The 20,672-nt window shown below is 50.0% G+C and overlaps 1 protein-coding gene across 8 annotated transcripts in view; it reads right to left on the reverse strand.

The window, feature by feature from the left end:
- The window catches only part of COL6A3 (collagen type VI alpha 3 chain), a 58,407-nt gene extending 53,330 nt beyond the window's left edge, over nucleotides 1–5,077 (reverse strand). For 3 of the 8 annotated variants that reach the window (XM_034065650.1, XM_034065649.1, XM_034065648.1), the window contains exon 1: nucleotides 4,934–5,077. The gene's annotated coding sequence lies outside the window, so the exon portion shown is untranslated. The remainder of the gene's footprint in view (nucleotides 1–4,933) is intronic. The other 5 variants (XM_034065653.1, XM_034065652.1, XM_034065651.1 and 2 more) reach the window with 4 other exon arrangements.
- Nucleotides 5,078–20,672: the final 15,595 nt, after the last annotated feature.

Here is a 20,672-nt window from a genome sequence, read left to right on the forward strand (position 1 = left end):
TGATTCTGGCAAGTATCTGTTCTGCAGTTTTAGTGCCCTCTGTTCTTGGCATTTTCAATAATGAATCTTTAACAAGGCAATTTAATTCTGTATTTATATATTTTTATTGTAAGTTCCTGTGTTCCTGGGGGGTGGAGGCTTTGCTTGAGCTTTTCATATGACCACTGCAAGCTGAGAAAAATGCTAAGAAAATGAACTCATGAAGGCTTTTAGGAAAGGAAAGCATTGTCATGAGCTATTAAGAAGTAACCCCCAAAGCTGAGAAGCCCACCTCTTAATAACCCATGTGCTAAAAGATTAACTTGTGTGGTCTTCAGTAATCTGAATGGTTTATGTCTTTTTAGAATCTATATAGTGTGTGGTAACCTTTTAATACTGCAGTATGTCCTCCATTTCATCAGGAGATATACATCTGTTACTAATACTCTCAGAAGGCAATCATTCCTAGCACTAACACAATGAAGTGATTTCCTCAAGTATTTTCCCCAGCAGCTATTTTTTTCCTTATCGCATACTTCTCTGCACATAAAGTTTGACTTTTTGCATAATGTTTTTATTTGACTGGATGTTTCAAATCCGTTTTCTGAGCCATCACTTGCCTGTGTGTGCTTCTTCCACTAAAGTGTAGTTAAGATGTGTAAAAGTGCAAAGCAGATTGATAGACTTGGAAAGCAAAGCATAAAAGGCAGGAAAAATATACAACTATTACATATCGCTTGGCTGTGTTCTATGTGCCTCTCAGCTGGACTGGCTGGCTTTGAGAGTGGGGGAAAATGTGACCTGAAATGCAATGTGTGCCATGTGTATATACAGATGGGTGCAATGGCAGGTAGGGAGGACAGGTAATGTTGCAAAATACGTCTTACATCTGAACTCCTGGCTGGGTTGTGCCTCAGGCACTGATGCTATCCATGGTCTAGTGGAAGGTGTCCCTGCCTGGAAGGACACCCCTTCCAACCAGGGGGCTGGAACTGGACAAGCTTTAAGGTTCTTTCCAACCCATTCTATGATTCTGCCCTGGACTGTAATGGAAGACAACAGCAAAGTTTGAGCTGTCAGAGGGTGTTTTTGTGCTGGTGTTTCGTAGTTGCTGGATGATTTCCTTCAAGGCTAAAGGACTAAGCTGGGCAGAATTGACTCCTGAGGTGTGATTGGGTTGTGCAAACTGTTCCCACCAGCAATCCCTCCCATGACATGTTGCTGTTTCAGGGAGGTGAGCAGCTGCTGGCAAAGGACAGAAGACTGAAACCAGGTGTGATAGGCAGAGCCATGACTTGTGTGCTCTTCTGGGGACAAACGGTCTGGGTTTGGTCTTGGCCTGGGGCAATCTATGCAGCTTTGCTAACTGGCACAGCCAGGGATCTTTGGCCTGCCTCCCTGCCCCAGACCACAGTTCATGTGGTCCAGATTTCCTGCCCAGCCCTGGGGGACCCTCAAAAACTAGCTTGAATAAAAACCTGGAAAGCAATTGCAGCCCTTCATTTCCCTTGTGAGTGTGGGGTGGGTCAGCTTGTGCTGCAGGGAAGAGGTAGGTTTGTGCCTGGGTCCCAGCAAGTTTGCTGCAAGGGGATCAGGCAGGACATGACGGAAGGCAAGGCATCATCCTACAGATGGTGCAGGAGGTGCTGCAAGTGTCTACCAGACCCCTCAAGGTCTACCCCACAGGGATGCCAGGGTCAAAACCAAGGGGCCTCTGCTTACCCCTGTATTTGCTTTGTGGACATTTTCCCTTGCCTCATCACTCAAGTGTCCCAACCAAACTGCTCAGCCTGACATCCCCTTGATGTGGCTGTTCTCTGCTACCTATGTGCCCTTGGAAGGCAGCAGTGAAGCCATGAGGCTGCTGTAAGCCTTGCCAGCAGCTTAGAAGTGGACACGTGCCTCACAGTACAACTCTTTGCAGCCCCAACAGTGGGATATACAGCATTTCTGGCTGTGAAAGCAAATGGGTGAGGAACAGATCCTCAAACCCTGATGCGGAGCCGGAGTGGCACAGATTGCACTCTGGAGGTGATGTCCGCTCCTCTCATCCGGATGAATCCTCCCCTTAAGATTCTCTGCACTCTAAGCTGGGTAAAATGATAGTCAAAAGCCACCCGCGGCAGTGATTTGGGCAGCTATGGGGCTCAGTGCCGTGCTAATGCTTCTTTCCATGTGAAATACCTCAGTCACTCAGTAAAGGGACATAAGTGTCCCAAGCCCCTAACTGGGCCACAGCCTCATCAGAAAGCACTAATCCTACCTGGCCCCACAGCCTCCTGCAGGAGCAAGGCTATTTCTGGAGACTCAGTATAAGCTGCGCTGGGACAGGTCCTGGATTTATTCATGGCTCCTCATGGAGCCATTTCAGTTTGCAGCAGCAGTTTGAAGGGTTTCCATTGATGTTGCTGCCATCTGGCACTGATGGCATGGGGAAGGTGAGGCTTGTTTAGCTCTTGAAAGCATTTCTTCCAGCAGAGGTAGACCTGAGTGTTTAAAGTAAATCAGCCTAAAAGGGTGGAGAATATTCCTGCTTTAGCAAACCATTTGAGCTCTGATTTCTGAAACCCAGCATTCAGCAAAGTCATGAGTTATTTTGCATTTATATCCTGTGCAGGCAAGCTCCCTGGGTGCTAGCATTTAATGTGAATCACATATTCAGCTCTTATAAGTGTGCTGTTGTCTTAAAATCTGGTTGTTTTCTTAATCTCAAGACTGAGACTAAAATAGAGTCCTTAATAGAGGAAAGTGAGTATTTGCTAAAAAAAGGAGTTAAGAGGAAACTCCCTCACAGATCAATGACTCTTTATGAACGGTAACCGAAGCCTCCTACAGCCTCTCCACCCAAACAAATCGGCTGCTTAATGTGGAACACAGATCACTTAAAAAGGTGGAAAAAGTGATGGGGATGCAGGGCTGTGATTCACAGCGGGGAGCAGGCAGTGCCACCCGCAGCCAGCCCTGCTGCTGTGCACACCCAGCACGGGGGCAGGATCATCCCCTTGCTGCGAATGTAATGCATCCAGGCTGGGAGGACACAGTCCAAGGCTGGCAAGGATGTGCAGTTACCCAAGTCTGCACGGATGGAAGGAATAAGATGTTCCCTTCCCTCCTGTTCCCAGACAAGCACGTAGCAAAAGTTAGGAGAAGAACTCCCCATACACACTTGTAGGACTAGAGCAGGGGTTGGTCTCACCCTGAAATTAAGGACAGTCCATGCATTTGAATGGAAAATTGTGAAGACATTTAGGGAAAACCAAACCAGAAAGAGGGGAGACTGCTGAACAACTTGAAAGGGATTGAATGGTGGTGCAGCAGCAGTAAGCATGCAGCCCTGCACTCCTGTCTCAGCAGTACCACTGCACTCCTTGTCATGGGAAACACCTCTGCAAAGCTGAGGGTAGAATGAGGATATAAGATTGGAGATGGAAAGCCTGTTCCTATGACTTCTGGGAGCTCTGTAACTGGTGAGTTAAGGGATGGCACTGGGGAGGTGAGAGCTGGCTCTCTTCTACTGCATTCCTATGTGACTTTGGAGGAGCTCCCCAGATTTCTGCAACAGCCTCTGGCTAGAGATGTCTCTGGCCTCCGCAAAGCTCCTAAATGGGGCACTGTGCCCCAGAAACAATGCTATATGAGCACAGCAATTATCCAGCCCTAAATACCGAGTTATTTTAACTAGTAATAATGGGGTAAAGGCAGAAGTTTGGGAAATACAGAATTCCTCCCCTGGGAGCGCACATGAATCATCCAAGCAACCAAAAATGAGAGGATAGTTTCCCATTGCACCCACTGGAACCAGAGTGGCTTTGGCCACCTCTGCTCCAGCCAGATTTGTCCTCTGTGCCTGGTCAGGAAACCAATTTGGCAGCAGCTGTTTCTCCCCCAGGCCCTGTTGGGAAGGGAGGCTGAGCTGAGAGGGGTGGTGGTGGGATGTCTGCAGGTTCAATTGTAGCCACCCCTTTGACAAGAGCATCCTTGTGTGCAAATCCCGGAGGGCAACTGGGGATATGGGGGGAAAAGGGCTGGGAAAGGCAGGAGGGAGTGAGGATGGGAGGGGAGATGGCTCCATGCAATACGGGAGAACCCTTGCGAGGGAAATAAAAACCTGATGTTTGGTTAGTATTCTTCCCTGTGGATGTCCACGAGAGGATGAGGATCATCCCTGAAGCCACAACAGGGGTGGCCCATGCTGGAGCACTGGGGCATGCCCAGCAGAAGGGCCTGTGTGGGGCAGATGGGCTAACAAGCATCTCTGGCTGGTTCATTCTACCCCACCTTGGGACAGGAGGGTTGAGGGCTGAGGGCTGCTATCACACAACCCCCAGCCTTAGGGGATTGTTTCCTGCTTCAGGGGCAGTAAAGGGGTAGTGAGATACCCCCTTAGCTGGATTCCTTGCAAGGTCCCATTCATGCACCCACCTCCTTGTGCCCAAGCAGCTCCCCAGACCACTGCATACCCTGCGCATGGCACCCACCCCACTGCTTCCTGGGGCATCCTGTTCCTATCCCACCACGCTACTGTTGCAGTGATTTCAAGGCATCAAAGGCAAACACAGTACTGCAGCTGCATGGGAAATACTCTATGCTTAATTCCCTAACTTAATTCTCCTGCACTGGTGGGACCAGGAGTGTCACAGAATCCCAGAGCAGTTTGGGTCAGAAGGGACCTTCAAGCCCATCCAGTTTTAACCTCCTTTCCACAGACAGGACCACCTTCTGCTGGGAGCACATTGATCCAAGCCCCATCCAACCTGGCCTTGAACACTTCTAGGGCTCCAGGTGTCCCTTGCACCTGCGGTTCATCATCTGCACAGTGCTCCTGGTGTGAGCCTTTTCAAGAGCGATGCGAGCCTGGGGGCATCTTTCCCCCGACGGCCCCGCTCTGAGCACGGGATGGGGTTTCCTCAAAGCGCCTTGCAAGAGCAGCCGTAGCGCGGAGAGCAGCACTTACCCTCCTGCGAACCCGAAGGGAACTTGCTTGCTCCGGGTTATTCCACCCCACGGCGCCCCTCACCGCTGCCTCATGGCGCGGCTCAGCCCTGCTCGGTGGGGTCAGAGGGAAGCGGGGAGCGCCGGTCCCTGCGCGCTGCTGCCGCGGCTCTGAGCGCGCTGGAGGAGGCGGCCGGCGTAGAGGCGCTGGGGGCCGGGCCGTGCGGTGTCTGAAATGGGATCCAGATGGTTGGTGCTGGCGTTGCCGAGGCTGAGGTCAGAGCTGCTCATCACACGCAATCAGGCCCCATCCTCCCCCCTACTTCCCAGCCTTGAGGGATGCTCTGTGCCATGTGGCTTCCCCGGGCCCTCTGCCTCCAAAATGCTGCTCCCTGTTACCAGTGGGAAGAGATAAGTAAAAAGAAAGGGGGATAAGAGTCCTGCAGGATTGCAGGAGCTGCCTCTGCTCAGGAAGGGCTGGGTTTGGATGTGTGCAGGAACCAGGACGTGCCAAGGACTATGCCAAGTTATGCAGAGGTGAAGCCCGTTTTGGAGATGCTTGAGGCTTCCTAAAGCTCAGCCTCTCCCCCGAACTATTACGGGCACCAGCACGGCGGGGGGGAGAGTCTCTTCTCAATGCAGTTTCCCAGTTACATATAAGTGTGTTTTCAGGGTGTGCATGTGTTATAACATAACTCTCAAATGAAAGTTAGCCCCTTAGCAGAAGGATGCATTTTAAAGTGCATGTAGCCTGCTGAGAGGTTTACAGTAGAAGTTTGAAAGGCAAAAACTCAAGTTCCTGAGCAGCGATTTTATTGTTTTGTTGTTGTTTTGTGGGTTTTTTTTCCCTAAACATGTGTGCTGTGGGAAAACCAAAACCCCAAACTTTTGGGGCAGAGCCTCTCAGGCAGGTCTTGGGGCTGGTTTTATTCCTCTGCCTCGAGCGACAGTGTGTTCCTGGTTGAAGCCAGTTTCAATCTGGACTGGATTGTGTTCTGCAAGAAATAATGGTATGGAAACGTTAATTCTTATCTCTTCCTTTGTCTGGTTCCATAGAAGGCTGGAGCTGAGATGGCATTTTCTGGAATCAAACAGTCAAATTCTCTTCATTTCAAATGGGGATTTATTATGTTTGCTCTGGGGTTTGTGCTGTTTGAAAGCCTAGCCACATAAAGAAATAGCTGGAATGCTTCAGGAAAGCATTGAGCCCTTGAACTGATGCAATAGCTCATTTTAGCAATGCTGCTTGGCATAGTGCTTGTGGAGACTGAACATCGACCTTGCAGATGGATCCAGCACAAACATGCTGAGCTGTGTGCTTGAAAGCAAACAGGGTGTCATTCCCCCCAAATCTGGCAAGCTGGAAGACAGGGTGTTCCCAAATAATATATATGCCTGGCAAAAGGGAGCTGCAGCTCCTTGCTGGGTGTCAGCTGAACAGGGAGTAGAGGAAGCAAGTCTGCTGGAGAGCAATGACATACATGGAACAGCAGCCAAGGCAGGTGATGGATAGCTGCTGAAAGATAAAACACACCTGATGGAGATGCAGTAGGTTGGCAGGAGCATCCAAACCGGAGGCTTCTCCTTCTGAATCCAGTTGTCAGGGGAGAGCCCAACCAGGATGCTGTGATAGCACCAGCACCCCACTGAAGCAGCAGCTCATGGTTGTGGGTGTTCTCACCCCATTGCTAGCCTCATACTGAACAGGCAGGGCCAGGTAATGTGCTGCCCTGCCTCTTGCCCTGCCCTTGGGATTTCAGGCTATTGCCTCCTTTGCACTTCCCAGGCCTGCTGTTACCTGTACAATGCATCCAGCAAGAATTACATCCACCGTGTGGGGTCCAGTGGTTCCAGTTTGCTGCCACCAGTGGAAACCAGTATGGTCTGGTCTGTATTGCCTTTACTTCAGATACACCTTTGAAAACCGGAATTCTCTCTACAGCAGTGAAGGAACACATGAAAATGTTTTTAATTGACTAGCAAAACCAGAAGAACAAAAGATGGGCACCCCTTGAACAGTAACAAGAATAGCCAGGAAACGATATCACAGATAAATAAGGTAACAGTACTGGCAAAGCACGTATAACCTGCATTGTGTGCCTATCACAGCTCCAATGAGAACACATTTAACTTGAAAGCTAGAGTTTCTCCTTCTAGCAGTGTTAGAATTTATTCTTTCTTAATATGGTTTTAATATTGAAGTGACTTTTATTGAGTGCTCCAGTAATTACATGAGACTATGAGAGGTCTTAAGTTTCCCATCTGAATGCCTTTATGACTGCAGTAACCAAGCTGAAAGGTTTTGCTCTCCAAAACTGAACTCTGTAGCTGGTGTGCAGGGGGGAGCAGCCAGCCAGGATGCTGTTAAGGGTGGGGTTTAGTTTCTTCCCTCCATTCATGATCCTTTCCAACCCTTCCTTCAGCCGTTCCCTCTGTGTGTGGGGGGGTGACCCCCTGCAGTGGGTTCCCATTGGGAGTCCTGGGGGGATCCAGGCAGGTCCCCACTGTGCTGCTGTGACATTGTGAGGGTGAATGGAACCCCTGGGGAAGGGGTGACATCCGCAGGGACAGACTTTCCATGCCCGGACACCAGACAAACGCTCTCTGATGATCAGTAAAAGGGTGAATCACATCACATGGGGAGTTTCTAGAGACAGCACTAAGTTTAGCAAGATTTCCTCCCTGGTGGATTAAAAACTAGATGTGATTAATGCTGTGAGTCAGGAAGAGGGTTTTGAGGAATCTTCTTTCCACCCACGACCAAAAAGCCTTTGCCTGAATGCAAAATGGACCTTGACATCCTCCCATCCATAGAATAATGCTTTCATCCTGGGACCCTCACAAAAACTATCCAGTAAAACAGTGGTGAAATCCTGCAGTCCTTGTCTGTGTGCTTCAACTGGGCCATTCCCACTCCCAGTTTAAGAAACACTCTGCAGATTTACCCCATGTGACTCACACTAGCACCGGGTGGCTGGCCCTGGGCCATGAATGTGTGGGGACATCCAGGAGCATCCTGCCTTGGCCCCATCCTGGAGCCCCATCTGCTGGCTTTTCCTTCAGGGACTCCTTGGGCATCCACCAAGCCCAAGGTCACCTTCTTCCCATCGCATAAAACCTGTTCCCAAAGACAGAGCCACTGCTTAACTCTGCAGTCAGTGAGTACCACCAAAACCAAGTATTGCTCTGTTATCTTTCCATCACTGATCCCAGCACAGTGGACTGGAGGTGTGGGGTCTGGCTGTGGCCCTCACACCCCTGTTTCCAAGCACAGGTTCTCTCTCCTGCTTGCAAAGCAGCGCAGAGACCTTTCCTGCTACAACAAGGGCAGGGCTGCAGATTGTGTTTTCATTTTGCTTGCAATAGATGGTTTTCATTAGTTCCAAAGGATTTGCCATTGCTTTTGTCCAAATACTTCCCTCGTCACCAGAGCTCTGGTGAGGAAGTGGTGCAGGGAAACATGTTCTGATTTTCTGGATTCTGCTGTCCTCCTATGCTTTGTTTGTCTGTCTGCCTCTGTGCCAGTCTCTCTTGATGCATTTGTACATTGGTATCACCCTTGAGTGTGAACCAGGCAGGAGTACGTCTAGTGCATGTGTAGAGGGCTGGGAGAAAGTGAGCTGGGCAGGTCAGGATGGGATCTGCCCTTCCCATCCCATGGTCCTGGCAAAGACATTAAAACACCGCTGCAAAATCTTCCTCCCATCCTAAAGGATGAAACTGTGGTAGCAGGTTCAAGGCACTAGGATGGGCTTGTGAAAGTCTTGAGGGTGCCATCCAACAACTTGGGTGTAAGCCAGGCTTAATTTCAATCAAGGATGCATCCCTTACTTGGCATCAGGGAAGGGAGGTTTGTGCCCCAGCACAGTTCAGTGGGATGGGTTCCCAGGGCTTCTTGCAGTAGTGCCAGGGAAACTTAGTCTTGGGATGTCTCTGATCCCAAGCTGATCCTCAGCTGAATGGTCACAGGTAATTTGTCCTGTCTCCCCTCATCTATAACATGAGGGTTTGCCTCCCTAGCTTATGTGAAGGGCAAAAAGCTGGGGCTCAGTGTGACTGCTGCAGGTGGAAGTGCTCTCATAAAGCTGAGCATAGGCTGGAGCCTTTTGATCTCGGTTTCTACTGATTTTTATTTCCCCCAAATCAAAGCTCTTAAAAATACCTGCTTCTGGAAGACATTTTCCCTTTGATAAACCATAGAACCATAGAGTGGTTTGGGTTGGAAGGGCCTTAAAGCTCATCCAGTTCCAGCTGCAATCCATGTTTTCTCAAAGGGGCACCTGATGTGTTGGAACATTTCTGAGGCTGATACAGCCAATCAGTCACAGCAACAGGTTAACCCCAGAAGCAGGAGTAAAAGCAAGCCTCCAGCAGGGCTGTGTGTGTTGTCTGAGCCTATATAATGCTCTTGTTCCATGGCTTATAGAAGTGATCATAATTCAAAAGAAGAAACCTGGGGCCCTGACCAATGGCATCCTGTAGAAAGCCCTTCTGCTGGAATTGCTTTTGTAATGTCAAGGAGCAAACTACTCTCAAATATGTAAATAATGTGAATGCTTTTCCCCTCTAGCACAATGCACAGCTTGTGGGTCAGTGAACTGTGATAGGAGCTGTGAGGCCTGGCTTTTAGGGAAAATGCTTGCTGAGCTGTTTCAGAATGGGAGGTAGCTTGGGGAGCATGTGTGAGAGATGGTTTGGCCAACACAGACCTTGCCAGCTGTTGCTTTGGGTTGCTTCTGGTTGGTCTCTTGTGTTAGATCCTTCCATGTGATGCCTTGCACAAGGGGATCAAAACCAATTCTCAGTCATGGCTTTCCTGTCCTATGGCAACTTCAGGGTCTCACGCTGCACCCAAAGCCATCTGAAATGGACTGAACTTCAGTGGTCAGTGGCACTTCCCATTCTGTGATGGAAAGGACTGTTACTAATTACTGGGGAGAGGTGAGGTGCCTTGGAAAGAGCTGCCGTCAGGGAGAAGCCAGAAATACACTGCCCACACGGATGGGATGATGTAAGAGCAGACGAGTCAAAGAGGGATGAGAAGGAATTATTCATACCCATGAATGGGTGTTATGTTAGTTGGGAAGATACAGGGGAGAAAAGACCTGAGGGTTTGCTCTAGCCAGGTCATTGGAAACCTGTGGTCGTTGTGCACCAGTGGTAAAGAGAAAAAGCTGACGTGCTATGGTAAGAGGGAGGACAGCACTGGAAATACAAAAGCTCTGTATTGACGCACTATACATCCCCAGCCCCAGGGGATATTTCCTGTTAGGGTTCCCCATTAAGAATATATGCTTTTCTCTTGCCTTAGTGGGTTTTTCAATGATAAACGGAGTTTTCCACTATCAGTTCTTGCTTGCGGGTAGAGAGAGACAAAGCCAGGAGAGCAGCAGTGCTGGAGACTGAAACACCCCATGGGGATTGTGACCCCCAGCCCAACCTCAGCAGGGTTGCTGCTTCTCCACTCGGACACCAGGTCCTCAATCAGCCTTTGCCATGCTTTCCTGCCAGGTGATGTGCATGAAATACTGCTTCTTTTCACTCTTTTGAGCCAATGCTAAATTGAACAGGCTTAATTCAGCTGTGAAAATTGGGCTTTTCCCCAGAATTGAAAAAAGCTGTGAATTAAGAGGAGAAAAACCCCCAAACCAACACATTTTGCACAAGGTGATCACCTGTATTTGAGCAGAGTTGAATCCCTGCTCCCCTCTCCATCTCTCACCTCATGCAACTTGTTGGTTTCCTCTCTGGGCTTAATTTCTTTGGCTTCATTGCACATCTGATAGTCCCTCTCTGATTTCTTGGGCCTTAATACAGGACATGTCTTTTCTGTGTTGAGGAAACGCTGCAGGAGATGGCAGGATGCTGGCAGCAAAGCCTAGGGAGGGTGGTGGTGGGCAAGGTGGCTGCTGCTCCCTAAGGCCTCATGGATCTGCTGCAGTGCAGAGGGTAACACCCTATTTCCTGGGGATAACAGAAAGCAGCATTAGTTACTGAGCATCCCTGTGTTCCATTGCATCCCAGCATTGCTGGTGCTAAAGGTAGCCCAGGATGGGATGCACTTGGTTCTCCTCCATGGGAGGGTCCTTGCTATTCCCAGGTGAGTGGCACAGGGATCCAGGCTGTGTAATCATCCTCTCTCTTATAAACATCCCATTGCTTTATGGGGAGTTGACACAAGCAGAACCTCCCCATCACACCTGGTGTGTTTGGAGTTAACATTAAAAGAGCCCCCCAGGAAATAGCACCTATGGGGATGGTTTGTATTTATTTCCCCAGGAGTTTGCTTGTGGATTGCACCCAGCATCTGGAACAACGTGTACTTGAGATGCTTGTGTCTGAGGCATCTGGAGATGCTGAGTTTCTAATGACGAGTTAAAACTGTGTCATTCGCTGCTTTGGATAGAACTGATGAGGTATCTTTGGGGAGATTTTCCTTGAGTTTTCCCCTGTAACTGGTTGGAGCTCCTTTGGAACCTAAAAAGCCAAGTTTGTTTGCCCAAACCAACCTCGATGCTCAAGTACAGGTGTATTTCTGGCTGGTCTAGGCAATTTTCAGGGCAATGTATTTCTCTGTGTGGGAGCTCCATCACTGATGCAACCTCAGCCTTTAATTGGAGAGTTTTTCTTTGAGCCAGTACCAGTTCTTCAGCACTGCCAGGTTATTCACACACAGATGCAAAGTGGGAAGAAAGGGAAATTAACTTCAGTATCAAATTAAGGTCTCACGGGTATGGAAAAACCAATCTGATAAAGCTGCAAAATGACCAGATTTAAGCTTCTACTGAAATGTGGGCACAAGGGGTACATCAAAGCCATTATCCAGTTATGTGCCTGAGGAAGAGAATGCTGAGGTTTGTATATAAAGGGATTTAGGCATCTCTTTGGGCAACTGCCCCCTCCCGCCAGCACCCGCAGCTCCTGCTGCAGCCCTGGGATTTGGGATGTCCCTGGATGTGAAAGATGAACCTATGCTGGGGCAGGAAGAGGTGGGGACAGCTTTGCATGGTTACTGTTGCTGTTTATCACCCTTTCCAATGGCTAGTGGCAAGAACTAGTGGAAAAAAGCCTTCAGAGCTCCTATAAAGCCTGGAGCCAGCAAGCTTGCCAGCCTTACAAACTGTCCTCTGTCAAACGCCTCATTCATTCATTCTGCTGTGGGGACACGTGAAAATCGCATCATTTCCCCAAGGCAGAACAACACCACACTTGTCCCTAAATAATCCCCACACCACCCAGCAGGCAGTCACCTGTTGGCTCCAGGAAAGCTGGGACAGGACTGATCTTTATAGGATCAAGTATCTATGCAAGTAAATTTCAGGAGGAGCAAGCCTGAGTGCCAGCAAAGTGTGCTGGAGAATCACCCAGCTTGGAAAAGCCCTTTAAGCTCATCCAATGCAGCCACTCCCCAGCAGTGCCAAGGCCACCACTGCCCCATGGCACTGAGGCCTCGTCTCCACGCTGTGTGAGCACTTGCAGGGCCGGTGCCTGCAGCCCTGCCCTGGGCAGCCTGTTCCAATGCCTGAGCACCCTGTGGGGCAGGAATTGTTCCTCAGCTCCATCTAAACCTGCCCTGGTGCAGCTTGAGGCCGTTTCCTCTTGTCCCATCCCTTGTTCCTTGGGAGCAGAGCCCAGCCCCTCCTGGCTCCATCCTCCTGTCAGGCAGGAAGGTCAGTCTCATCACTGGAGTTCTTCTGGCTGCCCAAGATCCATCAGTTCATAGGGCCAGGAACACTGTCCCCTTCACTGCTGGATGGCCGTTACTCTTTGTGGACAGATGCCAAAGGCTGGATCTTCTTGGTTTACACTGTGTGTGGCTTTCCCTGCTTTATCTAGCATTCAGGAGGACTGGGTTACATGTGCTTATGAGTAGGACATGAATGTCCCACTAGAAAGTATGTCTCCCATAAAGCAGGTTATGGATGGCATGCTTACGTAAGGTTAGTAAACCAGCCTGACTAGAACGGGGTTTGTCATTTGTTTAATGTCGTTCTGAATGGCATTGTTCAAGGTGAGGGTAGAGATGTTTAAGTGTAGATCTGAAATATTCAAGGCCAGGTTGGACGGGGCTTGGAGCAACCTGCTGTAGTGGAAGGTATCCCTGCCCATGGCAGGGGGCTGGAACTGGATGAGGTTCAAGGTCTCTTACACACTGATTGACTCTTGTATGTTGAGCGATCATGGCCCTTTTTCATAATGGACAATTATCCACTCTGAGCAAAATGCTGTCAGGCTGGGGCTTAAAGACCTTCCTAACCCAAAATCACATTGAGCACGCACATGGGGAAGATGAAGCAACTTTCTGCTGTCTCTGGGAAGAGGTGAGGCAGACAGGCTACCAGAGCAGGGGCTTACATACCCCTGTGCTCCCCAGCTGCTCCAGCTCCTCTTGCTGGTCTCAGCATGAACCATACAGGTTGTTCCTAAACCTCTGCCTCAGTGAGGGCACTTGCTCTGGTGCCTGGCTATTTCAGGTGCTAACAGTGTGACCCAGTGATGCCTGGCCATGGCAGCACACTGCTGGGGTGAGTATATCAGACTCCTGCTTGGAACCCTGTCTCCTGCTAGAGAACCATCCAGTTCAGGGCACACACATGGTGAACCAGGGTGCTACAGCAGTTTTGTAGGGCATCCCACTCACTCTTTATCTTCTAAACCTGGCACCTAATGGGCATGAAGATAGCATCTGGTGTCCCTGGTTCAGGGGAGGGGGCCGGGGCAGAGCAATCTGCTTTGGAGGCAACACTGACGGATTCCTGTGTATTTGAAGCATGGATTCAGTAACTTGACCTCCTCCTCTGCTCTGCAGCAGGGAGGCTTTGGTGGAGCAGGGACGTGCAGTGATGTATAGAGTACAGCATGTACATGGCTTGTGCTGACAGCAGCATGTTCTCACTGATTCCTCCGTTGATCTACATCCTTGAGCAGGGCAGCCACTGACATCCTCCTCTCTGTGCCACAGAGGATCACAGGCCTCCACAACAAAACATCTGGTCAGTTAGCTTCCCAGCCCTCTGCTCTGCAAGCCCCTGGATCAAATTAGATGCTCGTGGGCTGAATGAAAAGCTGTTGTATGTGAACTAATCTCCCATTGAGACTTGTGTCTTGGAGCAGGCAGCTGGAATGTCTGCAGGGATCTGATGCTTCCTCTCCCTGGAAGGGTTGATCTGCTCGATGCTTTAACAGCAGGAGGACCATTTTAGGTGAGGTGATGCAGTAACTGGATATGTGGCAGGGGCATGCTCTCCCTATGCCATCATTCTGGCTCCTGGATAAATCCCCAATGCAAGGGAACAAGCTCAGCAGGCATCCAGGGATCACCTCTGTGCCAAACAGCTCGCAGGGGTTCCTGGCTGTTGCAATGAAAATAGCGCAAGGGGACTTGGGGTTCATTATGTGGCTTTAAGCTGACCTATATGGCTGTAAAGATATGAGGTCTTGTATCAACAAGTACCACGGAGGCAGTGGTTTCCTCTGGCTGTGCTTTGGTGGACCCCGGTAGCAATGCTTTGGGTCAAGGCTGTGTAAGCTGCTGTACCCACAAGGTATGAAGTGACCTTGGCTCCCAGGGCCTCCTTGTCCAAGGGAGAAGAACAAAGAGGCCATCTGCACAGAGAGGAGGAAAACATCCCCACTCTGACCCCTTACCCCTCACTCTCCAAACCAGGTACTTCCATGTCACAAACTGGTGGCCCACAGGCATCACAATGTATTTGGTCATAAGATTTTAACTAGGGTGAGGCATGGGGTGTTTAACGGGGGGAATCTCAATGTGCAGCAAACAAGGCTCAAATCTTTATTTAACAGCAGGAGACCTTTTTCTCTTATATTTTTACACAAATGGCCTGAAGCTCCTCCCTGCAATGCGTTTTTGGCCTCTGCTCAACCAGGAGGAGGAGCACCAGAGGGAGGGGGGGTGGCTGGGGTATTTTTTCCCCTGTAAGAGGCCAGCCCTGGCCAGACTTCACTGGTCATGGGACAGCAGTTGGGATTTTCCCCCTCTGCCAAGAGAAGGAACAGGGAGGAGAAAAAGGCAATTGTGAGCCCTCCTCAGAGCTTAGGAGGTGGTGTTTGTTTCCTTTCCATGGTTGAAGCGTTTGGGAGGGTGGGAAGATACCTGGCCAGAGACTGTGAGAAACTTGTTTATGGAAGAGCAGTGTGCGGTGTCTTCGCTTCCAGACAAATAGCCAGTGTTTGTCTGCATGCCTGACCCCAAGCCAGGGCACTGCAGCCTGCAGAGTGTGCCTGGGCTCGGGAAGATGGATGAGCTGCTCCCAGGCATCGTGTCATGGACATCACAGGTGCCTGAGGTTGCTAAGCAGGTTTTCCAGAGGGGTCCTCTACAGTGAAGGTCCTGGCTGATAGAAATAAGGTGGGCAGAGCTGCTTGATGTCCCATTTGGGGCATGAACACTGTGCTCCTGTCCCACAGCTCGGGTTATGCTTTGGATGCTTCCACATTTAGGTCATGGCCCAGATTTGCTTTCTTTGAACAGAGTAAGGAGGGTGGCTTCAGCATCCAAGCACTTCCAGCCTTGAGGTGTCCTTTGAGGTGATGGAGGGGTTAATATACTCGGCAGATGGCTATTGTCGCGGCTGGGCTGGCAGCCAGGACGAGTGAATGGGAAGGCATCACGATGAGTGTTAGGAATAGAGATTTTTCTTGGGATTAATAGAGATCGGGAATATAAAAGGCTCCCCCTGTGCTGTGCGTTGCTGCCTGTATGTTTCACTGGGCTCCACAAGGTGGCACAAGGAAACTGCTCTCTCCAAAGAGCATCCTTGGGCTGCTCTGGCTCCCCATAGGGCGCCTCTCAGTACCGGATCTGCAGCAGCAACCGGCCGGGGGCTTCAGCAGAGCTGGAGAACTCCTCCATAGGGATTGTTCCCTCTTAGCTCAAGCGGTGTTCTGCCGAGTGCCCAGAAAGGACGTGCTGAGTGTGCAGCACGATGTTCTTGTTGTTAGGAGCTCACTTGCACCGGGAGGTGGTTGTACCTTAACTGCTATGGGGATACCTCCCTTCCCTTCGATGGTCAGAAAGGTCCTTCTGCCATGGGGTACCTGTGATGCCCCTGCTCCTGGGTGCACCCCAGGATGAAATCTGAACTACACCAGGAAAAGCTGCAAGGAAGTGGCTCTGGCTGGGGCTTTGTCAGCGATCAAGCAAAGGAGGGAATGACAGACACAGACACATGGGAGGCTGGTTTTCTGTTGTGACCTGGAACATGCCTTCTGGCTTGGATGGGCTAAAAAGTTACCCTTTTGCTACCATTCCAAGAACCTCGACTATCTGCTTCTCCCACTGCTTCTTTTCAAGTCTGGAGTTCTCCATGTTGTGACCTGCCATCTCCATCGTGCCCCACAGATAGCCTTTAATCCCTCCAGCCTGAGTACTTCTGGGTGGCATCTCCCCTGTCCAGACCAAGTGAGACATGCCAGCTTCAAGGCACCAGAAGTCAGATGTGTCAGTTCCACAAGTCCCTCTGAATGAAACCCCCCAGGCTGCCCTTAAAACCCATGCTTGCAAATTCCTGTCTTGTATCTAGCCCTCTCTTATTGTCGCTGTTATTCCAGGGTGAAGTGGGTTTGGATGGTGGGGAACAGGACTCTTGTGACCCACCTAAAAGCACACAAATACAGCCAGGATTCTGGCTTCCCCCCTGCCTGCCCCAACAGCTGGAGGAAAGGCACAGCAGCTTATGCTCATTTCTTACTGGGTGTAAAAAGAGGATGTTGATAAGCAGATGACTTATCTGAGCATCTCCAGCAGCAGAGATGAGCTGTGTCCCGCAGAGCCTGCATGTCACGGGTAGTGTGTGTGGTTTAGAGAGCTTTGCTGGGGAGGGAGGGGGTTCACACCAGCTCAGCTCCATCACTGCTTGGTGCTGTGCATGTCCCCAGATCCATGCCCACCTCTGCAGATGAAGCACCTCATCCCTCAACATTCCCGATGCCAGCATCCTGGTGATTACAGGTGTGAGCCTGCAGAAACCAGAGGTGCCCCCCCAGCACCTCCTGCAGCTCCTCTGTGCCACAGCCAGGTCTGCTTTGGCACAGCCATTCCTGACCCAACCTAAAAGTCCTGCTTCATAGCACAGCCTTGAGGGCCAGGTAAGTCTCTGAGGATGCTAGGTTGCACTAGGACTGCATCATATATATAATATACATGCAATATGATATAACGTGAAAGGCACATGGCAAGTGGCTCTGGCTCCACCTGGGCAAGCAGCACCCCCAGTATGGTTGCCTCCAGGGATAGGCTGTGAGCAATGGAAAAAGACTGAGGGCTGCAGTTAGCTCTACTGCCTGGAGCAGCAGACAAGCAGGAGAGGGGATGGGAAGCACAGGAGCCGAGCTGAGCTTGAACCTGCTCATCAGACACTTGTTAGATCAGTAGAGCAGCCCCCCAGGCTCTCACATCCCCAGAGATGGCAGGTGCCTTCCCCTCATTGCCCCAGTGATGCTGAGCCAAGTTAATGCAAGGAGCTTTCTGAATTCAGGGAGCGGATAGATGCAAGAAAGATCCTTTCCTCAGCGTTCTCCCTTTGCAGCCTATTGGTATTTGGAAGAGCAGTTTTGCCCTTCCCTCCCTCTGCCTTCTCCGAGCCCTGGCAAGTGGCCACCTCATCCCGGTGAGGCAATGGGAGCCATCAGCATGTTCAAAAGAGGGCAGGAATAATGATGCTCACTGGCAGCACAGGGCAGAGATGGGCACATGGAAACTCATTAGGGAGCGGATGGACAGGCAAGGCTCTCCTTAGGCGACCTTGCTGGGAGCACTTGCACAGCACTGCTGCTGCTGGCTGCATCCAACCAGTCCTTCCCACCCTTATAGGCTTGCATCTGGTGGGGAGAAAACTAACATGCTCTGTCTTTGCCACCTGCAAGGCATCTTGTCTTGAGCAGGGAGGGCAATAAAGCACTGGGACAGCTTTAGGAGGAACCAGGGAACCTCCTGGAATATGGAGCTTCAAAACAGAGCCCAGGGCAGGTCAGCAGGCTGGAAAGAAGCTGCAGCTCAAAACACATCCCATGGCTGGTGCCCTGGCCACCCAGCTTGAGAGCAAAGAAGGTGCTGGTGCAGAAGAGTGGGGGGGTGGGATGGCTGCCAGAAGCTGTGGTTTAGGCCATGGGGTCTGCACTGGGGTCCTCTGCCTTTCTGGGGCCTCAAGGCTTTCATTGCAGAAGATGTTGAGCCCCTTCCTGGTCCTTTGTCCTGATTGCTCTCTTGGGTGATTTGAAAAAGCCGTCTGCCATTGCTTGCATGGGCAGTCAGCAAGACCTCCAGGAGGGTTTCTGATCTGGGGTTTCCCTCTGGTGGGAATAGGCTGCTTTTCCTGTTCTAGTCTATGTAGCCTTTTCCAAGCTGCTTTTAGGCTTGGTTTTCCTCTTTTTGTCATCTGTGGATTTCTGCTGATCTCCAGGAACTGGTGTCTTTTAGGCAAGTAGAGTACTTCTTTACTATCAGTTCCATTACACTGGCTCCCCAGCAGAAAGCAGACAATCAGTAGCAAAGGACAAACAGTCAGGGGCTGTTTCTCCTGTGTAGTGTATCAGCCTCTTACCATGGCAGAGACCTCTCTGGGCTTTGACAAAGTAGGAATGAGTTCAGCAATGACAGCCTGTGCCTTCAGACAGCCTGAAGCAAGCACCCTAAACATGCACAAGCTGCTCAGCTCCTCAGGCAGTTGCTTTCAGTGCTTGTCTCAGTTTTGACCCTGCTATTTGGCTGAGCAGGAACATCCAGTTAGTGCCAGTACCTGATAACTCTGATCTTCTTCATGGCTTCATAGATGCTCAGGCTGTTTCCAGTGTAACTGCTGAAGCCTCCGGCCCCTTTCAGAGCATTGCTTTCCATATGGATGATGTGAATCCAGGTCCTTGCTGCAGGCTGAAGTCCCAGTCACAGCATAATTACAGTCAAGATTTAAAGCTAGGCAGGCAAAGCATTTTTTCAGGATGATCCTCTTGGGCATTTGCTGGGATCTCATGGATTTGATGTCTGCAGCGAAACTCCCACTTCATCATTGTCAAAATGGTGTGGAAAAAGCCCAGGTTTTACTGCAAAGTAGATGGGACTCTCCTAGAACAGTGTAGTTGGTCCCTGCTCTGACCCAAGACAAGATTCCTTTGGCATGTGTTGTGTTTAAGCTCTTTGCAAAGACCTCCACCTCTGTCAGTGATGACTGAGTCTTTAGGCTAACTCTAGGCTATTGCAATGGAGGATATTTGAGCACATGTTAAAGCCTAGCCTCTGGGACAGGCTAGGACATAGTTCCCAGAGGGAAGGGATAGAAACCTGACCACTGTGATCTGGTCTGCTCTGCTCTCTTTGTGGAGCCCCAGGAATGGGAGGGAATCGGTGCTCTTGTCATCATCTATAGAGGAGAGGGAATGGACTGACCTGTCAAATGAGCAGTGTTCTCTGTCCTGGATCTCACGATCTCTGAAGTACTGAAGTGCTGTTTGCCCAGTCAATCAGCATTATGCATTTAAGATGTATTGAACCGTTTGTTTCTAGCATAACTCCTACATCTGTGTTAAAGTTGCTGATGAACTTCAATGGGCCCCAGGGTCTGGACAAGATTTGTGTGGTCTCCACAGAGCCCAAACCAGTCTTTGTTTCCATCTGCTGCTTCTGGGTTGCAATAGGACACAATCCATTAAGGCACATGTCGGAAGTGACTTGGAACTCCTGTTGATTTTATAGGGATTTACTTGTGTTTGCTCAGTGACTGTTTACCTTGGTAATTCCTACAGGCTGTAGAGGGCAATGCCCTTTGCCAGGTGTTTTAGTGCCCAAAGCAGATGCTTGAATTGCACTTTCTATCACTGGAAATGCTGCATTCCCGCAGGATCCAGCTCACATCAGATGCCAGGGAAAGCATGTTCCCATGAAAATCTGCATTTCTGGTGGGAGCTCTCCCTGCAGCTCTCTGGGTTTCTCTTCATATTGGTTAATAGGAGAATATATGCTGCTTTCCAAAGGCAATCTGGGAATAGAATAGGGATGCTGCAGTCTCACTTGTGTTGGTAAAACAGGTGAGGAAAGTGGAAATAGTTCCTGATCCATAGGAATCCAGAGCTGTGAGTGAGATGAGAGCAGGATGGTGAGCTTGGATCAGGGTTTGGTGTGTAAGTAACGTGAAGATGCAGTGCTTCTCACATCAGGTTAACAGTAGCCTTGTAGCATAATCCATCAAAAATTATTAGATCCATATTAGAAGAACTGGGATAGATAAGAGAAGGCAGAGATAAGGTATCATCCAGCCAAGGCTCCAGAGCATTCACATGGTTAGGGAAAATGCTGTTTCTGCCCTAGGAATGATAGTCCACAAGCTTTGTTTTCAAGTCCTCTGCGATGGCAGTCCTCTGATTGCCTCAGATGTCAGAACATGCCATTGAGTGGCCATTTTCTTTAAGTCAGGCTGTTGGGGTCATTCCAGTTGAGATATGGTCATGCTGTAACAGTCATTAATAGATAAAACCCATAATGATCCCTTACAGGTCATGTGCAAAAATAGCAGCAGCACTGTACACTCCTTCCCTGTCCTGCTGCTCCACTCCAGCATGATGAGGGTGATAAAACAAAAAGCTGAAGGGAGAAGGAATGCCATCCCAGCCTTACAAGATCTCATGACTTGGGAGATGTTGAGAAAGGCAGAGGCACCCGTGAAATTGCTCCTGCTGCCTTGTTTGTTGGAACTACCCTGTTTTTGCTATGCTACTGTGAATAAGGGTCTTGTGTCCTCTCTCCCTGT

Source organism: Melopsittacus undulatus, chromosome 8 (genome assembly GCF_012275295.1).
Source record: "Melopsittacus undulatus isolate bMelUnd1 chromosome 8, bMelUnd1.mat.Z, whole genome shotgun sequence".
Taxonomy (NCBI): Eukaryota; Metazoa; Chordata; class Aves; order Psittaciformes; family Psittaculidae; genus Melopsittacus; species Melopsittacus undulatus.